Source organism: Panthera pardus, unplaced genomic scaffold (assembly GCF_024362965.1).
Source record: "Panthera pardus isolate Hobbes unplaced genomic scaffold, ASM2436296v1 HiC_scaffold_21, whole genome shotgun sequence".
In the NCBI taxonomy this organism is placed as follows: Eukaryota; Metazoa; Chordata; class Mammalia; order Carnivora; family Felidae; genus Panthera; species Panthera pardus.
The window spans coordinates 8,177,984-8,196,603 of NW_026526777.1; the positions used below are offsets into that span (position 1 = coordinate 8,177,984).

The following is an 18,620-nucleotide window of genomic DNA, read 5'->3' on the forward strand; positions in this document are numbered from 1 at the left end:
GTGCTCTGTCTCTCTCTCTCTGTCTCTAAAAAATAAGTAAATGTCAAAAAAATTTTTTTAATTAAAAAAATAAATAAATAAAACAAACGTAAAGGTAAAGACAGCAACAACAAGAAGAAAGGATTTCATTTCGCACACGCGTACGACAAACCGACAGGTGCGGCAACTCCATCTCCATACGCTTTTCTCTGGAAGCTACTCTCTGAATCACCTACCGTTATCCCCATTCACCGTGTGAAAACTGAGACCTACAGAGGTTAAGTAACTTTCCCCCAGTCGTAAAGCTAATAAGGGCAGAGTCTGGGTACCATCCCAGACACTCTGACTCCACAAAGTATGCATTCTCATTTACACACGGATGATTACGGACCCTGGCCGGGACCACTCCTGTAAGCCCAATAATTACACATCGGCCCACCTCTTGTCATTTCCTTCTAGATGTCTCTTCAGTCACTGGTGTGCTGGAGCCAGGCTACACTGTCTCACGAGGGCTCGCTGTAAGCATCTCTTCACAACTCCACGTTCAAGGCCATCGTGCGATGGCTGGGCTGAAATCCACCACGATGAGAGTTTTTACACTACGGAAATTGGCCAACGCTACAAATTCAGGGATTTTTTTTTCCTTCTTTTTGGAGAGCCAGTTGCCAATCATTTATAAACCACCCCTGCCAAGGTTTCACAAATTTAAGAGTTCAGAACTGAGTCCATGATGTCCCTACTTCGCCTAACTGGGTTCTCTTGCAGCGAACTCTTGTTTTGTGATGATGGCCACCAGAAGTCTGGTTCACGGTTAAGTATGCAATCTCGCCTCCCGTATTCTTATCACCAATACCTCTTCAGCGTCATCTCCTAAATGTTCCTCAGTTGTAGCCATTTCTATCCACATCTATCTTGCCACGGCCCCTGTTCACAATTCCTCCAAACTAATGGTCTACTCAACGTTTTCCCTATGTCCGAACTCTCTCTCCCCCACAAGGTAGCCAGCGTGTTTAAGAACACAATTCTGGGGCGCCTGGGTGGCTCAGTTGGTTGGGCGACCGACTTCGGCTCAGGTCATGATCTCACGGTTTGTGGGTTGGAGCCCCGCATCGGGCTCTGTGCTGACAGCTCGGAGCCTGGAGCCTGCTTCCGATTCTGTGTCTCCCCCTCTCTCTACCCCTCCCCTGATCATGCTCTGTGTCTCTCTGTCTCTCAATAATAAATAAACGTTAAAAAAAAAATTTTTTTTTTTTTTTAAAAGAACACCATTCTGATCAGGTCACTCTCTTTCGTGATTTCCCATTGTTTCTGGGTCAAGCTCAAACTCCTCACTTGGACTTGAGTCCTTGCCTGGCCTGTCTCTGCCTCCCTCTCCCTGTCTCACATCCAACTCCCCCCTCTTCTCTGCACCCACCTTCTTTCACGTCATTTCACTGTGTTCCTGCCATGCCCAGGGCCATACACGCTATTCCTTCTGCCTCTTTCTTCTCTTCCTCCCCATTTAATAAATGCCTATTCATCCTTCAAACCCCAGCTTGATGTTACTTCTTCAAGAAAACATCTCTGACCGCTCAGATTTGGTCTCATGTCTTCATTACATATTCACAGAGCATCCGCTGTACTTTTCCCACCAAAATGCACCCATGAGGGCAGGTGGCGGGTCCATCTCAGTCAACAGTCTGTTCTCAATAGCAAACACAGTAACTTACATGTATAATGGGGGCTTGGTAAATATTCAATGAGCAAATACACTTTCAGTGAATGAAGACTGTCTTTTTATTCTTCTACTCACTCATAAAGAGTAATCCATCAAGATCCCCGGACCAGATTTTGAGGTGAGACTAGGCCACAGAGACAGTTTCAGCGTAGACGTTTCCTACATCTGAAATAAAAACAATATAAAAATAGCAGAAGTATAGCCACGATAACCACCTGTGGACCCAGAAAATCAGGGTTAAGCGGATTATTCAATTAATGGTGGATTTGACAACTTAAATGCCAAAAACAACACTCAACTCCTGACCAAACACATGGTAACAGGAGTGAATAAGGACCCACACCTGAACCACATTCAAATAACTGGAAACATTTCCATTTCTTACTCCTGTAAGACTCCCCGGAAAGAACAAACTCAAGATAGGATGTCACAGGGCAATTCTAGAAAAAAAAATATCCCATCTTTGAATCCAGATGAATATGCTTTATAACACTCCCAGGGGCATTCCAGAAATATAAAATCCAGAGAGGTTCTGGAAGGACTTGACGGGGTTACTCAAAGTGTGAGCTATCTCAATACCTATGGATAGGGGGAGCACCCCATCCCTGACTGTTGACATTTCTCCCCAGAATTTGTTAGAATTCAATCTCCCACATCATTGTCAGTGATTTTGAATGTATAAAAGAGATAATACTAATAACACCAACAATCATAACTTCTATTTTTCGTAATGAGTAGACCAGAACCAACCATTCCAACTATCTTTTTTTAAATTTTTAATGTTTATTTACATTTTAGAGAAAGAGAGAGAGACAGACAGAAACTGTGTGTGAGCGGCAGAGTGGCAGAGAGAGAGGGAGGCACAGAATCCGAAGCGGGCCCCAGGCTCCGAGCTGTCAGCACAGAGCCCGACGCAGGCCTCGAACTCACGAAATGCGAGATGATGACCTGAGCCGAAGTCGGACGCTCAACCGACCGAGCCACCCAGGCACCCCTCATTCCAGCTATTTTTCCATCCAACTACATATTTCAGCCCCACAGTAGCCTAGTGACACACACTACTATTATTCTAATTTTACAGAGGAGTCAATATGCATAAAGAGGTTGTCATTGACTCGAGGCCACTCGGTTTTCCCAAGGTTGCACGAATCTAGATGAAGCCAAAATCTCAACCCAGGCATGCCTGCTGCAAAGCCCGTATTCTTTGTCACTGCACTATAGGACCTCATCTCCTTTAGAAGCTATCTAGAACCAAACGGAAGTTTACTCAATCAGCCCGAACATGTACATGCGTGAGGAAGAAAGCAAGGATCTTTCAATCCTACAACCTTTGTGTTATAACCTGGCGTGAAAGGGATCTGCAAAGCCTGTTTGGTTGAATGCTATCATTCCCACGATCTTTCCTTTCTTTGCCCATGCTCCATTCTCCACCCCTGTGATGTTAGAGTCTCCTGGTAAAGTGGCTGGAAATCAACTGCTCGGACACACAGAGAAATACGGATGTGCTACCCACTGGATGCTTGGACGAAAATGGCAGGAGAATGGGAAAAACTGATGCCGTGGACAGTCAAGGAGCTCCTCTTCCGGACCCCTCGCGGCAGGTACAAGGCAAACGTAGCCAGGGGTCGGCCGCCTCTCCCTTTCCTTAGTTGAATCATTTCAGGAGTGAACTACACGCATCGTTAAAATATCCACTGAGGGGTGAAAGGAATGGCATGATCGTATGGGCCTTGGAAAGGTCTCTGCTTTCCCCATGCATTTTAAAGTCGAGCTGGCTGTCTTCGGAGTAGTCTCTTTTGCAGGCCAAAACGCTTATGTGTTTTGAAGAAAATGACGTGTGTTCTGCTTTGTAGTTTTACTAAACATTTCACAGCATAAACGACAGTCTTTTAAAGATGTAACTACAACTGAGATGCCTAGAGAGGAGAAGCAGCAGAGATGGCTAGCGTGGGCAGGCTCCAAAGCTTTGAGCATGACGTTCAGGCTGCAGAAGGATCAAAGGAACCCACTGGAGTTAACAGAAACATTATTTACAGAGGCAATAAAACGCATGATGCCGATATCCACGCCAATGGTCAGGTCCGATACTTGCCTACCCTTTTTTCAAGTGCATTTTTGGTAACAGCCAGAGGGTCTGGCTGAAGGGGATGTTACTTCCAGCTCTGGGTTCACTAGAAATACACATATCTGGGGGCACACGTGCCTCATCGGACGCGCCTGTGGACGAAATGCATCCGAAGACCCGCCAGTCTTGGGATCACATCCACTAGACAGTTGCACATTTTAAGGCCACAGCGCTTTTCAAATAAATTTCCAGTAGGAAACAGGGTAAAGGAGCAGGGTTTCTCATCTTCTGATTCGGTGCTAAGAATGCGCTCTCACCCACTAGAGAGCTCCAAGGTAACACCCAATGACTTTTACGGCCTGAGCCTCCGGGTCACAACGACTCCCAGAATTTTGCCCTGTTTCATTTCGTGTGTTCATCTTTTCAGCAAGACTCCCAGCCCCTCCTGTGTCATCCACCTGCTCGCAGGGGGAGAACGCCCTTCCTCTGCTTTTGATGTGTTTCCTAGGGGGGGAGATGATTCACTCAGTATCCCCTCTCATTCCCGCATTTCCTCCGACTACCTCCCCTCTCTGCCTTGGGCTTTGTCGGTTCCTCTCTCCCTACACTGCATCTCTTTTAGTTCCAAAAATAGATCATTCAATTTAGGAAGAACAATTAACTGGGATGAAAAAAAAAAAAATCTGAAGTATAGGGAGGCATTTCAGCTTCTCTATCAGGCATGAAGTAATTGGCAAATGCTACGGCAGTGTCTTTACTCGGGATGCTGGTTCATGCTTCTGGGTGAGCTTCAGGGAAATCGCGGACTCAGAAAGGTCAGACTCAGTTTCTGTGGTTCCACAGCCCCTCCCCGGTGAGCTCCGCACACGTCACAGAACAATGACACAGAGAACAGACCCCACGGCTGTGATTTCACCGGTGTCTGCACCAGATCTGCCCCCTAAAGAGACCTTGGATGTTTTGCATGATTTCTTACCCAGCAGAAGCTTATTATCTTCCGGTGCATTGACCTGTCCCTTGAAAACTAATATATCTGGAACATTCTAATGCCTCCAAGGGAATTTTCATTCAAGAGGGCAGTCATCTTAGGACAATGTCTCTCAAAGTGTGATCTTTGGAAATACCTGAATCAGAGTCACCTGGGATCTTTGTTAAGAAGGCACATTCCCAGCCCACTTCTCACACAGAATATCTGGGTGACGCTAATGTGCACTGATGTTCGAGAAATGCTAACTTACGGATTCTTTATAAAGGCAGAGCCAAGTTTAGAAAGTTATAGAGCCTCTAGAGTAGTGGTTCCCTCAACAGAGGTAATTTCGCCTGCTAGGGAGTCACAACTGGAGGTGTGTGTGTGTGGTGGGGGGGAGGGGGGGTTACCGGCACCTAGCAGGAAGAGACCAGAGACGGTGCTAAGTACCTACGGTGTACAAGACAACCATCCACAACAAAGAATTATCCAGCCCCAAATGCCAGCGGTGTTGACAGTGAGCAACCCTGCCAGAGAGAGATGGGTATTTCTGATCCCAACTTGGAATTCGACTGGGAATTCAGTTGGGATCAATTCAGTCGCTACACCAGGAACCCCAAGAGTTTCTTAATGCCAGGGTGAATGTTTTTCAAGCTGCAAATCATTAAATCAGTTAAGTGTAGCCTATGGCCAATTTACAGCTACGTGGATGGAACTAGAGGGTATTATGCTAAGCAAAGTTAGTAGGTCAGAGAAAGACAAATAAATATCATGATTTCACTCATATGAGGACTTTAAGAGACAAAACAGATGAACATAAGGGAAGGGGAGCAAAAATAATATAAAAACAGGGGTGGGGACAAAACAGAAGAGACCCATAAATATGGAGAACAAACAGAGGGCTACTGGAGGGGTTGTGGGAGTGGGTAAGGGCTAAACGGGTAAAGGGCATTAAGGAATCTACTCCTGAAATCATTGTTGCACTGTATGCTAACTAACTTGCATGTAAATTAAAAAAAAAATTAATTAATTAAAAAAATCATGGTATAGGTAAATAAAATAAAATAAAATAAGATAAAATAAAATAAAATAAAATAAAATGGTGTAGGTTATGGCCAGCGTTTTTGTTTTTGTTTTTGTTTTTGTTTTTAATGGAATGAGATGGGGGAATCCATGTGGCTCAGTCAGTTCAGCATCTGACTGTTGATTTCGGTTCAGGTCATGATCCCAAGATCCTGGATCAAGCCTCAAGTAGGGCCTTGCACTGGGTGCACAGTCAGCTAAAGATTCTCTCTCTCCCCTCCTCTGCCCCATCCTTGCTTGTGCTCTCTCAAAAATGAGTAAAGAAATAAAAATGGAATGAGATGGAAGACAAAAGGAGAGAAAAGAATCGGATATATCTGAGTGTATCACACATAGTAAAGGTATTATTTCATGAAATTTTTATTTCAGTTGCATTTCTGACCTTAACACGTAAAAGAGGATGTAAGGGGCCCTTGGGTGGCTCAGTAGGTTAAGCGTCCGACTTCGGCTCAGGTCATGATCTCACGGTTCCTGAGTTCGAGCCCCGTGTCGGGCTCCGTGCTGACAGCTCAGAGCCCGGAGCTTGCTTTGGATTCTGTGTCTCCCTCTCTCTCTCTCTCTCTCTCTCTCTCTCTCTGCCCCTCTCCCACTCACGCTCTGTCTCTCTCTCAAAAATAAACACTAAAAAAATTAATTAATTAAAACAGGATGTAAAATATGTTCCTCCTTTATATATCTTTACTACTAAATATGCTACATTTCCACAAAAGCATAGAAACCACAAATGTGTCACCTAATGAATTATTATCAACACTGTGTAACTATCACCTAGGACAAGAAATAGGATTCAGTTGCCCAGAGCCCTTCTGTACCCCATTCCCATCATAATTCCCTTTCTCCCCACTGAACATAGCAATTATCCTTTTATGATAACCACGCCTCTTCATTTTTCGCATAATTTTTAAGTGTATATCTCAAGTTTAATTGAGATTTTCAGTTTGAATTTCATATAAATGGTATTCTACTTTTTTAAAGTTTATAATTTTTGAGAGAGAGAGCAGGGGAGGGGCAGAGAGGGAGGGAGACACAGAATCCGAAGCGGGCTCCAGGCTCTGAGCTGTCAGCACAGAGCCCGACGTAGGGCTGGAACCCACCAACGCCAAGATGGTGACCTGAGCCAAAGTTGGACGCTTAACAGACTGAGCAACCCAGGCACCCTGTGGATTGTTTTCAATGTGGGGCTGTGATGCATAATACAGATATGAACATTCTTGTACGTCTGCTGGTACACATCTGCGTGCACCATGTTAAATATGTATTTAAAAGTAAAATTGTGAGATCTTAAGGTGTGTGCATATTTGGCTTTAGTAAATGATGCTTCCAAAGTATGTGTAATAACTGACACTCCCACCCGGAGAGTATGAGAGCTCCAACTTCCCCACATCCTCCGTGTACTTCTCTGTATTTTAAATTATAGACATTCTAGAAGGTATGTACTGGTGTCATATTGAAGTTTTAATTTCTCATTCCCCAATTAGTAAGAGGATTGAGCATATTTTCATATGTTTAGAAACCATTTAGATGGTGACACTCCTATTTAAGTTTCTTGACTATTTTTATATTGGGTAGTCTTTTCTTTTTTATTAATTTGTAGGGATTTTAAAATGATTTTATTTTCGTGGGGCACCTGACTGGCTCAGTGGGTAGAGCATGCAACTCTCTATGTCAGGGTTGTGTGTTTGAGCCCCATGTTGGGTAGAGAATACTTAAAAATAAAATCTTTAGAGGCACCTGGGTGGCTCAGTCGGTTAAGGGTCCAACTTCGGCTCAGGTCATGATCTCACGGTTTGTGAGTTCGAGCCCCACGTCGGGCTCTGTGCTGACAGCTCGGAGCCTGGAGCCCGCTTCAGACTCTGTGTCTCCCTCTCTCTCTGCCCCTCGCCTGCTCACACTTTGTCTCTCTGTCTCTCTGTTTCTCTCTCAAAAATAAATAAACATTAAAACAATTTTAAAAAAAGGATTGTGTCTTGGAGTGGGGAGGAGAATTATGTCATTTGTAGTTTTTTATAGACGATTTTGACCAGATTAAGAATACTTTCTTGGTATTCCTAGTTTATAAAAAGCTTTCAAAATGAATGCATGTTGGATTCTATTATGCGCCTTTACTACATCTATTCAATTAACACTATTATTTTTCTCCTTTATTCGGCTGACATGCCACACCGTATTGATATTTTAATATTATACTAACCCTGTCTTACTGAAATAAACTCAACTCATTCAGAATGTGTACCCTTTTTACATGTTGAGTGATTTGATGTATTAATAGTATAACTTGTTTGGGATTTTTACGTCTGAAAGGGGCAGGTCTATCAATTTTATTTCTCACGATATCTTTGCAGATTATCGGTATCGAAGTTATCGTGGCTGTAAAGCGCTACTTTTTTTCCCCAGTTCTGTGAAGGAGTATGTATAAGACTGTTGGTCTTTGTCCTTTAAATATTATCCAGAAACAAAACGGTAAAGCATTCTGAACTTGGAACTTCTTTTGTGGAAAAGTGTTTAATTAGATTCAATTTGTTTGAACAGTTACAGGACTTCACACATTCTCGATTTCACTCCCGTGGCCACTCGAGCAAATTCGATTTACTAGAAACGTGTTACTTCATTATTGGCAAACTTATTCCCAAGATCCTCTTACTATCATTTCAGTGGCTACAGAACCTACATGCATGGCACTTTTTAAAGTTTCTGACAGGGTTCTTTGTGACTTCTTCTTTTTCTTCTGATCACTCTTGCTAGAAATGCATCCCTTGTATTAGGCTTTTTAAATATCGGATCTATCAGTTGTTAAGAGAAAGGTGTTAAAAATCTCTGCCCAAGATTATGCATTTGTTCATTTCTCCTTGTAGTTCGAAAAATATTTTTTTAATATATTTTGCAACTGTATTATTATCTGCCTACAAATCTAGAACCACTGAGTATCTATTTGGAAAAAATTAAGTTGGATCCATATCTCAAATACATATCAGGATAACTAACCAAAAAAAAAAAAAAAATGCTTTGCAAGATAATGGGAGCAATGCTTTATACTCTCCGTATAAAAGCCTCCTAGACTATTTTGAAATTCCTAGAACTCCTAAAATAAAATATTGATAAATTTGACTATATAAAATAAAACTTTTCTGTATAGCAAAAAACACCATAAGTAAAACCAAAAGGTAAATGAAAAACTGGAAGAAAGTATTTGCAAATTATATCATAAGGATTAATTTCTCCAAATATAAAAGCCTCCTGCAGATCAATAATAATCTAAAAGAAAATGAGCAAAGGATATTAATAAGGAATTCAACTAAAAAGAACTACGAATGGCTTAAATCTGAGCTATCACACTCAGTCCATTTATTATATGAAAACTACAAATTAGGTACACACCAAGATATCATTTTTTGAACCATCAGTTTGGCAAAGATCACAAAGATTTAATGTAAGCTCTACATATATATATTTTTAATGTAATATATATATTAATGTAAGCTCTACATATATATATGAAACAATACTATATACTGATATAAAATAATCTTTATATAGATCAGTAAAATGCACAAAATGCAGAACAGTATGTATGCTTTGCCACTATTGTGTAGAAAGAGGTAATATATGGGGGCGCCTGGGTGGCTCAGTCAGTTAAGCATCTGGCTCTGGGTTCCGGCTCAGGTCACGATCTCATGGTTTGTGAGCTTGAGCCCCGAATCGGGCTCTGTCTTGTTCCTGATCTCAACGTGGGGAAATGGGGTTCCCACACAACACCAAAGAAGTCTTGGAAGCCAGCAGTGTGTTCGAGAACGGAATTCCGACACTCCGTACCCAGAGAGAGCATCAGATCCCCCAGGCTGGGGGCTCAGGTCCGCAAGACCCCCCACTGCCCACCCCACGCACCGCTCACAAGTCACAGGCTGCAACCCGGGCTCCCCACCCAGCGCCCAGGGTCCGGAGGGCCCAGCCGCCTCCTCCTCAGCTCCTTTCCGTTTGCTAGAGTGGCTCTCAGAAGTCAGGGAAACACTTCCTCACACTTACCAGTAAAGGGTGTGCTGGTGAATCACTGGTCAGATGAAGATGCCTGGGGCAAGGTCTGGGGAAAGGGCGCAGGGGCTTCCAGACTTCTCCAGCCGCCACTCCTCCTGAGCCTGCTCGCGTTCACCAACACAGCTCTCCCAACCTGGTCCTCTTGGGTTTTTCGAGAGGCTTCGTTGACTAAGTCATTGGCCCATTGGCTGGTTCCGCCTCCAGCCCCTCTCCCCTCCCCGGCTCCCCAGGGTTCAGGTCCTGAGGTCAGGAGGTCGCAAGGTCAGACTAAAAGTTGAGATCCTCTAATAACTAGGTCTGCCCTTTGGGCAACCAGCCCCACCCTTGGGTCCAAAAGTCACTTTCATTTATATGATAAAAGGCACCTTTATCACTCTCAGGAATTTCCAAGGGTCTGAGGGGCTGTGAGCCCAGAACTGTGGATGAAGACCAAATATATACGTGAGAAATATATTTTGGTCATCTGAATGGCCAAATAGATATTTCTTAAAAATCACACTATTGCAGAAGCAAAAACAAGGAACGAGTTATTTAAATAAATGATTCAGAGCACCTGGGTGGCTCATTCAGTTAAGCCTGCGATTCTTGGTTTCTGCTCAGGTCATGATCTCATGATTCATGGGCTCGAGCCCCACATCCAGCTCTACGCTGACAGCACAGAACCTGCTTAAGATTCTCTCCCAATCTCTCTCTGCCCCCTCCCCGACTTGCTCTATCTCTGTCTCTCCCAAAATAAATAAAATAAAACAAAAATGTTAAATAAATAAATAAAAGCAATTGAGGGGTGCCTGGGTGGCTCAGTTGGTTAAACGTCCAGCTCTTGATCTCAGCTCAGGTCTTGATCGCAGGGTCCTGAGTTCAAGCCCTGTGCTGGACTGGAAGCCTACTTAAAAAAAAAAAAAAAAAATGAGGGGTGCCTGAGTGGCTCAGTCAGTTAAGCGTCGGACTTTGGCTCAGGTCATGGCTCAGGTCATGATCTCACAGTTCGTGGGTTCAAGCCCTGCATCCAACTCTGTGCTGACAGCTCAGAGCCTGGAGCCTGCTTCAGATTCTGTGCCTCCCTTTCTCTCTGCCCCTCCCCTGCTCGCTCTCTGTCTCTCTCAGAAATAAATAAACATTAAAAACAAAAATTTTTTTTTAAATGAAAGCAATTGAGAAATCATAACCTGTAGAGGCTGCTTTTAGACAACAGGCTTGAGCAATGAAATGTAGAAAGGGCTCACAGTGACCACCTGGCTGAATACAAACAGGCCCATCAGGCAACCCACCCCAAAATATCCATGGGCCCTAACTGACCAATGGGCTACTTACAACCAGACACAGTTTCCAAAAAAGGGGAAGATTCCATGTGCCATACCTCCTCACCTTCCCCCCAAGCCCTGGGTTTTTTAAAGTTTATTTACTTATTTTGAAAGAAGAGGAATTCTTTCATGGCCCTTCCAGCACTTGGGATTCTCTCTCTTCCTCTCTCTGCTCCTTTCCTGTTCATGCTCTCTTTCTCTCAAAATAAATAAATAAACATTAAAAAAAAAAAAAAGAAGGAAAATGAAGAGAAAAGGTCTGCATACTGAATGAGAAGACCTCAGCTTCCTTCTCCTACCTCACTTTCAGAATGCCAGCATAAAAGCTGGAGATCCCCCAGATAAAACTTGAAAAATTATTCTCTGGAAAAAAATGGATTAGCTTTTAGTTCAGGTGAAAAATCAAGTTTTGAGAGTTCCCAACAAAAGACCAATATGATGGGCCTGATCATCATCGGAAACCCACCAGTCTATGAGCCAGCCCCACACAGTTTTCAATCAACAGCCTAGAGCTTTCACTCATAAATGCAAACAGAGAGACAAAGCCCCCAGCTCCAACTAGCCCATGCAATAGAGACCAACACAAACAAATATAGAAAAGACATTTGGAGAAAAAGATAACTCATAGAACATAAAAAAACTTTAAAATAACTATCGTACTCAATATCTTCACAGAGATAAAAAGAGGAATTTTATGAGGTGAAGGAAAATCCTACCATAAAAAGGTAATAGAGAATAAGAAAGAATCCTTAGGAATTAATAATATAATAGACATAAAGAGGTCACCTGGGTGGCTCAGTTGGTTAATTTTCTGACTCTTGGGCTCAGGTCATGATCTCATGGTTTGTGGAATCAAGCCCCAAGTCAGGTTCTGCACTGACCAGTGCTGAGCCTTCTTGGGATCCTCTCTCTCCCTCTCTCTCTGCCCCTGCCCCATTTGCGAGCATGCGCTCTCTTTCTCAAAATAATTGAATAAACTTAAAAAAAACAAAGAAAAAGAAAAAGAAATAGAGTCAATAGAAGACTTGGAAAAGTTAAAGAAATCTCCATAAAAGATAAAGCAAAAAACAAATAAACAAATAAGCTAAGGAAATTAATATGGAAGGAAAGGGCAGCAAGGGATGGGAGAGGGGGTGGGTTTAAAGGCTCAACCAAGAGGTAAAACACCAAACACACAAAAAGTTCCACAAAGAGAGAATAAATAGGAAGAAATCATCAAAGAAGTGGAAAGTCTATTTCTTCTTTCTACACTAATTACTCCTGGCCACCGAACTGGGGAAGAGGGTTTCCCACACCATCCAATTCTCTAACTCTCTATTCCAACCCATTGTCCTCCAACTCAATTCAATTCTAACACTATTTACCCCAAGTTAGCAACAGATCCCAAAAGTTAAGGACGCAGCCCTATAAACTACTTCCCACTTGAGACACCAATCACAGGTTCTGACTGATCAGCTATAAATCAGGGTTCCCATGATGCCCTCCTTGGGTTTCACTTTGTAGGTGTGACTGATTAAATCATTGGCCATTGCTGGTTAAGTCGAGTCCCAGTCCCTCTTCCCTCCCCAAAAGTAGGAGTTGGGCCTGAACCCTCTAATCCAAAGATGGTTTCCCTGGCAACCAGCTCCCTCTCCTCCTTAGGGTCTTTCCAAAAGTTTGCCTCATTAACATAACTTCAGGTGTGGTTGAAATAGGCTCTTATGAATAACAAAAGCCTCTCCTTCCACCTTCCCCTATATCTGCCCCACCTCCCCCACTTCACTTTTATAGCCCTTATCACTTGGGAAAATCCAAGGGTTGTACGAGCTCATTGTCTGGAAGAGGACAGAAACCAAGAACACTTTTCTTATTACAAACCACAGTTTCACAGAAATAATACCGGAAAACTTCCCAGAACTGAAGGATGTAAGATTCCTGGTTCCAAGGGCCTAATGAATGACCAGGACAATGAATGAATAACAAAATAATAGGAGATTAATACATAAAGTCTAAATTGAAAAACAAAACCAGTAACTTAAATGTGGGTATGCTACTTAGAAATAGGGAAATACAGGGGCTCTTGGGTGGCTCAGTCAGTTAAGTGTCCGACTCTTAACTTAGGCTCAGGTCATGATCTCACGGCTCATGTGATCGAGCCCAGCATCTGGCCATGCACTGACAGCATGGTATTCCCTCTCTCCCTCTCTCTGCCACTTCCCTGCTCCCACTCTCTGTCTCTCTCTTCAAAGTAAAGAAATACACATTGAAAAAAAAAAGAGGGAAATATTAAAAAATACCAGAAGGAACAGCTAACATTACTGATTATGGCTGCTTCTGGGAGGTGGGATTCTGGTGAAAGGGGAAAGAGGACTAATGCTGGGGGTTAACAGCCTTGAAATTCAATTTGACATTTGAAACTATGTAGATGTTACTTTGATTTTTTTTAAGAAGAATTAATTGTAAAAAAAATACAACTCATTTAAGATATGATGCACTTATGTCAAGAAGTCCTTCTAGAAATTTGTTTAAACTCCAAACATATGCTTGAGTTCGAATGCAAGAATTACCTTGCCAATCTGGTGGCAGACTCATTTAATAGCATGTGTCTCAGTGAACTCTAGATATAGACCAATTTTAATAACCTTAATAAGTTGCATAGCACATTACTAGTAAGTTGCCCTTAATTTGTACAAAAATGCTCATTTATGGAATTGCTTATTATTCTGTAAGAGCTGAGGAAGTATCCTCCCTTTTTGGATCACTTCCTGGCTAATCAGAAAAATTCTTGCAGCACAATCTTGAGCCATGATTATAATTTGAATATGAGGTAGCTTCTCCTAACTAAGATTTTTCAGAGATTCTAAGAGTTTATCCACTCACTAAATATTATTGAAACATATTGTAAGACACACACTTTGCTAGATGTTAAAGATAATAGAGATTAGAGTCTAATAATATGACTAGTGTCCCAGAGATTCTAGTGAATCTAGGCTTGAATTAGGGTCTCCAGGTTGTTACAGATATCTGAGACATTTCAAGTTGTGGTTCAAAACTACAAGTTTGTCATAGAAACCTGGGAGGGTTCAAGGTGTCCCACCATTTGGAAGTTTAAAAATATACAGTTACTCAGCAAAAAGGGACCTGCGGAAGATCTTGCTGGTTATCTGTCCATAGGCATCCCCACCCCCACCCCCCACTTTTTCTTGCTAAGAGAACCCCGACCTTGTGGTCAAATGTGCCAGTGCCAGGAGACGAGACATAACTTGCTTGACCAACGGGACAATTGTGTTTCAGACTTTTAGAGCCTCCCCTGCAGCTAAGGTAGTCACATGACCATTTCTGACCAATAATCTTCAGCTGAAGCCTATTGTGGGATTTCTGGGAAAGTTGTTGTCTACCTGATAAAGGAAGACAGACAGGACTGGGAACTGCTGATTCTCCATTTCCTTCTGTCTTAACGTGGATGTAGGAACCAGAGCTCCAGCAGCTGCCTTGTTACCAAGAAAATAACAGCCAACACGCAAGGGCTAGTTAAGCAGAAATACAAAAGGGTCTTAGCGTCTAACGTCAGTAAGCATCCAACTCAAAGGTGCAACTGTTCTACTTCTGCTTTGCTGGTATGTAACTAATGAGATCTGTTTCTACCCATAGAACACTTCTGACACCCAATGTGTGAGGATTTTTTTCCCCCACATCAACCAATTCTCCAACACCAGATGCGTGTCCTACAATCTGACTCAATTCTGACACTATCTACCTGGAGTTAGTATCAGATCCTGCAAGTGAAAGGCTCAGTCCCACAGGACTGTCCTTCCTCCACTGCAGACACCAGTCTAAGTCCTAGCCTTCTGTACTTATGGCTGGAAACCAGGCTGGAACTCAGAGATTCCCACAACTTACCCGCAGATGTGATATTTTGCCACAATAGCTCACAGAACTCATGAAGACATTTTACTTCATAAAGGATACAACTCAAGAACAACCAGATGGAGGGGATTTATAAGGTATTGGGGGAAGGGGTGCTCAGAGTTTCCTTGCCCTCTTCAGGCCTACCACTCTCCTAGTACCAACACGTGTTTACCTACCTGGAAGTTCCCTGAACTCCATTTGTTAGGTTGCTCATGGAAGTTCCATTAGGCAGACATGGTTGAGCATTGGTGACAGACAAGTCTTGGATCATTGGTGATTGGCTCAATCTCTAACCTCTCTCCGCTCCACAGAGGTTAGGAGTGGGGCTGGAAGTTCTAGCCTTCTGATAATGCTTGGTCTTTCTGGCAACTAGGTCCCATCCTGAACCTATCTGGGGACCTCCAAGCCACCAGTCATCTCCTTAGCATACAAGAAGACTCTCATCGCTCTGGAGATTCCAAGGGTCTTAGATCTTTTGTCACAAACTGGGGAGAGGGAGGGTGTATGCGGGTCACCAAGACCAAATATTACAATGAAAGATATTACTATCACCTCTATCACTCAGGAAATACAAGAGTTTCAGGACCTCTTTGCCAGGAACTTGGGCCAAAGACCAAATATATACATATAATATCACAATATCTCGATAAAAAAGATCAAGCCCCTATTTATTTAAGCCACTCTTACTCTTACTGGATTTTGTCTCACTTGACTCCTAATTGAAACAGGATCTGAATCTCTTGTTTTATAAGTGAGGAAATCCAAGCAAAGATAAATTAAGCAATGTAACAATGTAGCCAATGTCAGCACATCTTGCTGATAGCAGAAATGGGAACAGAATCAAATAGGAATGTGCCAAACCTTACTCTGAAGGAAAAATGGGCTGAAAAATTCATTCAATTGTGTCTCTTTGGTCCTTGTATTTTCTTAGTGGCCCATCTGATATTTGACTATTACAGTTTCTTGAAGAAAAATGAAGTTTCCTCATTGGCAGAATCTTATCACCGTGTGTAGTTAATAGGATCTTTCATTCACCTACCCCTTCTTGGCTCTATCAATATACGTATTTAATATTTCATTCTCTTACATATTACTTAGTTTTTAAAGCTTGCCCTGAGAACTCATTTTCCATCTGTTAAGGGTCCTAAGCATTATAGATTCTTGCTTATAATAACTCTTCAAGGCTGGTATCATAATATTTGTTTTATAGAAGAAGAAACTGAAGTTCAGGGATACAGTGCCATGAATTGTGTTCCCAAAAATGTATGTTTTTTTTGTAAATTTTTTAAAGTTTATTTAATTATTTTGAGAGAGAGAGAGGGAGAACAAGCAGAAGAGGGGCAGAGAGGAGAGAGAGAATCCCAAGCAGGCTCTGCACCATCAGCACAGAGTTCAATGAGGGGTTTGAACTCACTAAACACACCTGAGCTGAGATCAAGAGTCCGACGCTTAATAGACTGTGCCACCCAGGTGCCCCCCCAAAAAGATATGTTGAAGTCCTTACCCCCCGCCCCCACCTGTGAATGTGACTTTTTTTTTTTTTTTGGAAATAGAGTCTTTACATATAGAATCATGTTCAGGTGAAGTCATACTTGATTAAGGTGGACCCTAAATCCAATGTTTGATGTTCTAAATCCAATAACTGGAGAGGGAGCTTTAGAGACACAAGGGAGGTAGAAATTGGGGTGATGTAGCTACAAGTCGAGGAATGCCAAGCATTGCTAGTGACCTCCAGAAACTACAGAGTCCAAGAAGGCTCTTCCCTGATCCTTCAGAGGGAGCCTAGATGTGCTTGATTCTGACCATCTAGACTCCAGAACTGAGAGAATCAATTTCTGCTTTAAGCCACTTGGCTTGTGATAATTTGTCAGGGCAGCCCCGGAAGCTAATACAAGGGGTTAAATGATTTTCTCCGTATCACACAACTGGAAAGTAGTGGGGCCCACCTGTCAGTGAAGTTGTGCAGTAGAACGGATCAGCTTCACCCACATGTAGAAAGGCCAAATGGCCCCACATTCTTCATTTGTTCCACAAGTCTTGAAGTCCTGATACACTGTCAAGGATACCACGAAGAGCTTTCAAGGAGCTCACAATCTATTACACGGTTCCTAAAAAGCAGCATAAGGTATCATTATCCCCTTCTCTATTTGCCTTAATATCCCTAGAAAATTATTGTTTCTGGTGATAGCCCTTAGTTCTTTAGTCCTGATTTTCTTTCAGTGGTTTACCACGACCATTCCCGTTCCTTGGTTTCAAATGCTTCTATTAAGAAGTCGGCTGTCAGTCTTACTGTTGAAAGTAATGTTTGTATTTTCTCTGACTGCTCTTGAGACTGTTTTTTTTTCTTTTCTTTCTTTTTTTTCTTTATCATGGATTTTTAGCAGTCATACTACTATGTGTCTATGTGTGGTTTTCTTTTAATTTCTCCCATTTGGAGTTCATAGATATTCTTGAACGTTTGGCTTCATATCTTTCATCAGCTTTGGACATTTGCAGCCAATTTATTTTCAGATCGGCTTTTGACCTAGTTTATCTCTCATCTCTTTCTGTGACTCCACTTATATGTATATTAGGCCTTGTAACTGGGCTCCATTCATCTCATAGGAGCCTTTCTATGATTTTCATCTTCTTTTGTCTCTGTGTTTCAGGCTGTAGATGATCTGCTGGCCTATCTCCTGCTTCATAGACCTCACTTCAGCTATGTCTACTTGGCTGATAAGTGTGTCTATTACATCCCTCATTTTCATTATTTGATTGTTCAATCCTAGGATTTATGTGTTCATAAATTACAAGTGTCCACTAAAATTCCACACATTTCCTCCCTATTTTTCTTGAACATATAAATCACAGATTTTTTAAAAAAAAATTAAACCCAAGTTAGTTACCATATAATGTAATAATGATTTCAGGAATAGAATTTAGTGATTCATCACGTTCATATAACACCCAGTGTTCATCCCAACAAGTGCCCTCCTTAATGCCCATCACCCATTTAGCCCATCCTCCACCCAACACCCCGCCAGCAACCCTCAGTTTGTTCTCTGTAGTTAAGAGTCTCACGGTTTACCTCCTTCTCTAAATCACAGGTATTTTATTTTTTTTTTAATTTTTTTTTTAATGTTTATTTATTTTTGAGACAGAGAGAGACAGAGCATGAATGGGGGAGGGTCAGAGAGAGAGAGGGAGACACAGAATCTGAAACAGGCTCCGGGCTCTGAGCTGTCAGCACAGAGCCCGACGCGGGGCTCGAACCCACGGACCGCAAGATCATGACCTGAGCCGAAGTCGGCCGCCTAACCGACTGAGACACCCAGGCGCCCCCAATCACAGGTAGTTTAAAAGCCATGTGCATAAATTTTAATATATGCATAAGGACTTCCTGTGTGCATTTGATTGTGTCCATTGTTTTTCTGAGCTTTTGTACATTTGGCCTTGTTTACTCAAATGCCTATTAATTTTTCAATAATCATGAATGCTGCGTGTAGAAAATTGTACAGATAATTTGCAATTCCAATTAATGTTCAATATGTCTAGAGAGGATGTACTTTGATTTTTGAGAGGCAGATGGATAGGGTAGAGCAATTGAATCCA

At 42.2% G+C, this 18,620-nt stretch overlaps 1 long non-coding RNA gene across 3 annotated transcripts in view; it reads right to left on the minus strand.

The window, feature by feature from the left end:
• Positions 1-276: 276 nt before the first annotated feature.
• LOC109276639 (uncharacterized) overlaps positions 277-18,620 on the minus strand; it is a 31,235-nt gene continuing 12,891 nt past the window's right edge. For all 3 annotated transcript variants that reach the window (XR_008424535.1, XR_008424536.1, XR_002084770.2), the window contains 3 exons: positions 9,832-10,008; positions 1,772-1,861; positions 277-548 (listed from right to left, as the gene is read on the minus strand). This is a non-coding gene — a long non-coding RNA (uncharacterized LOC109276639). The remainder of the gene's footprint in view (positions 549-1,771; positions 1,862-9,831; positions 10,009-18,620) is intronic.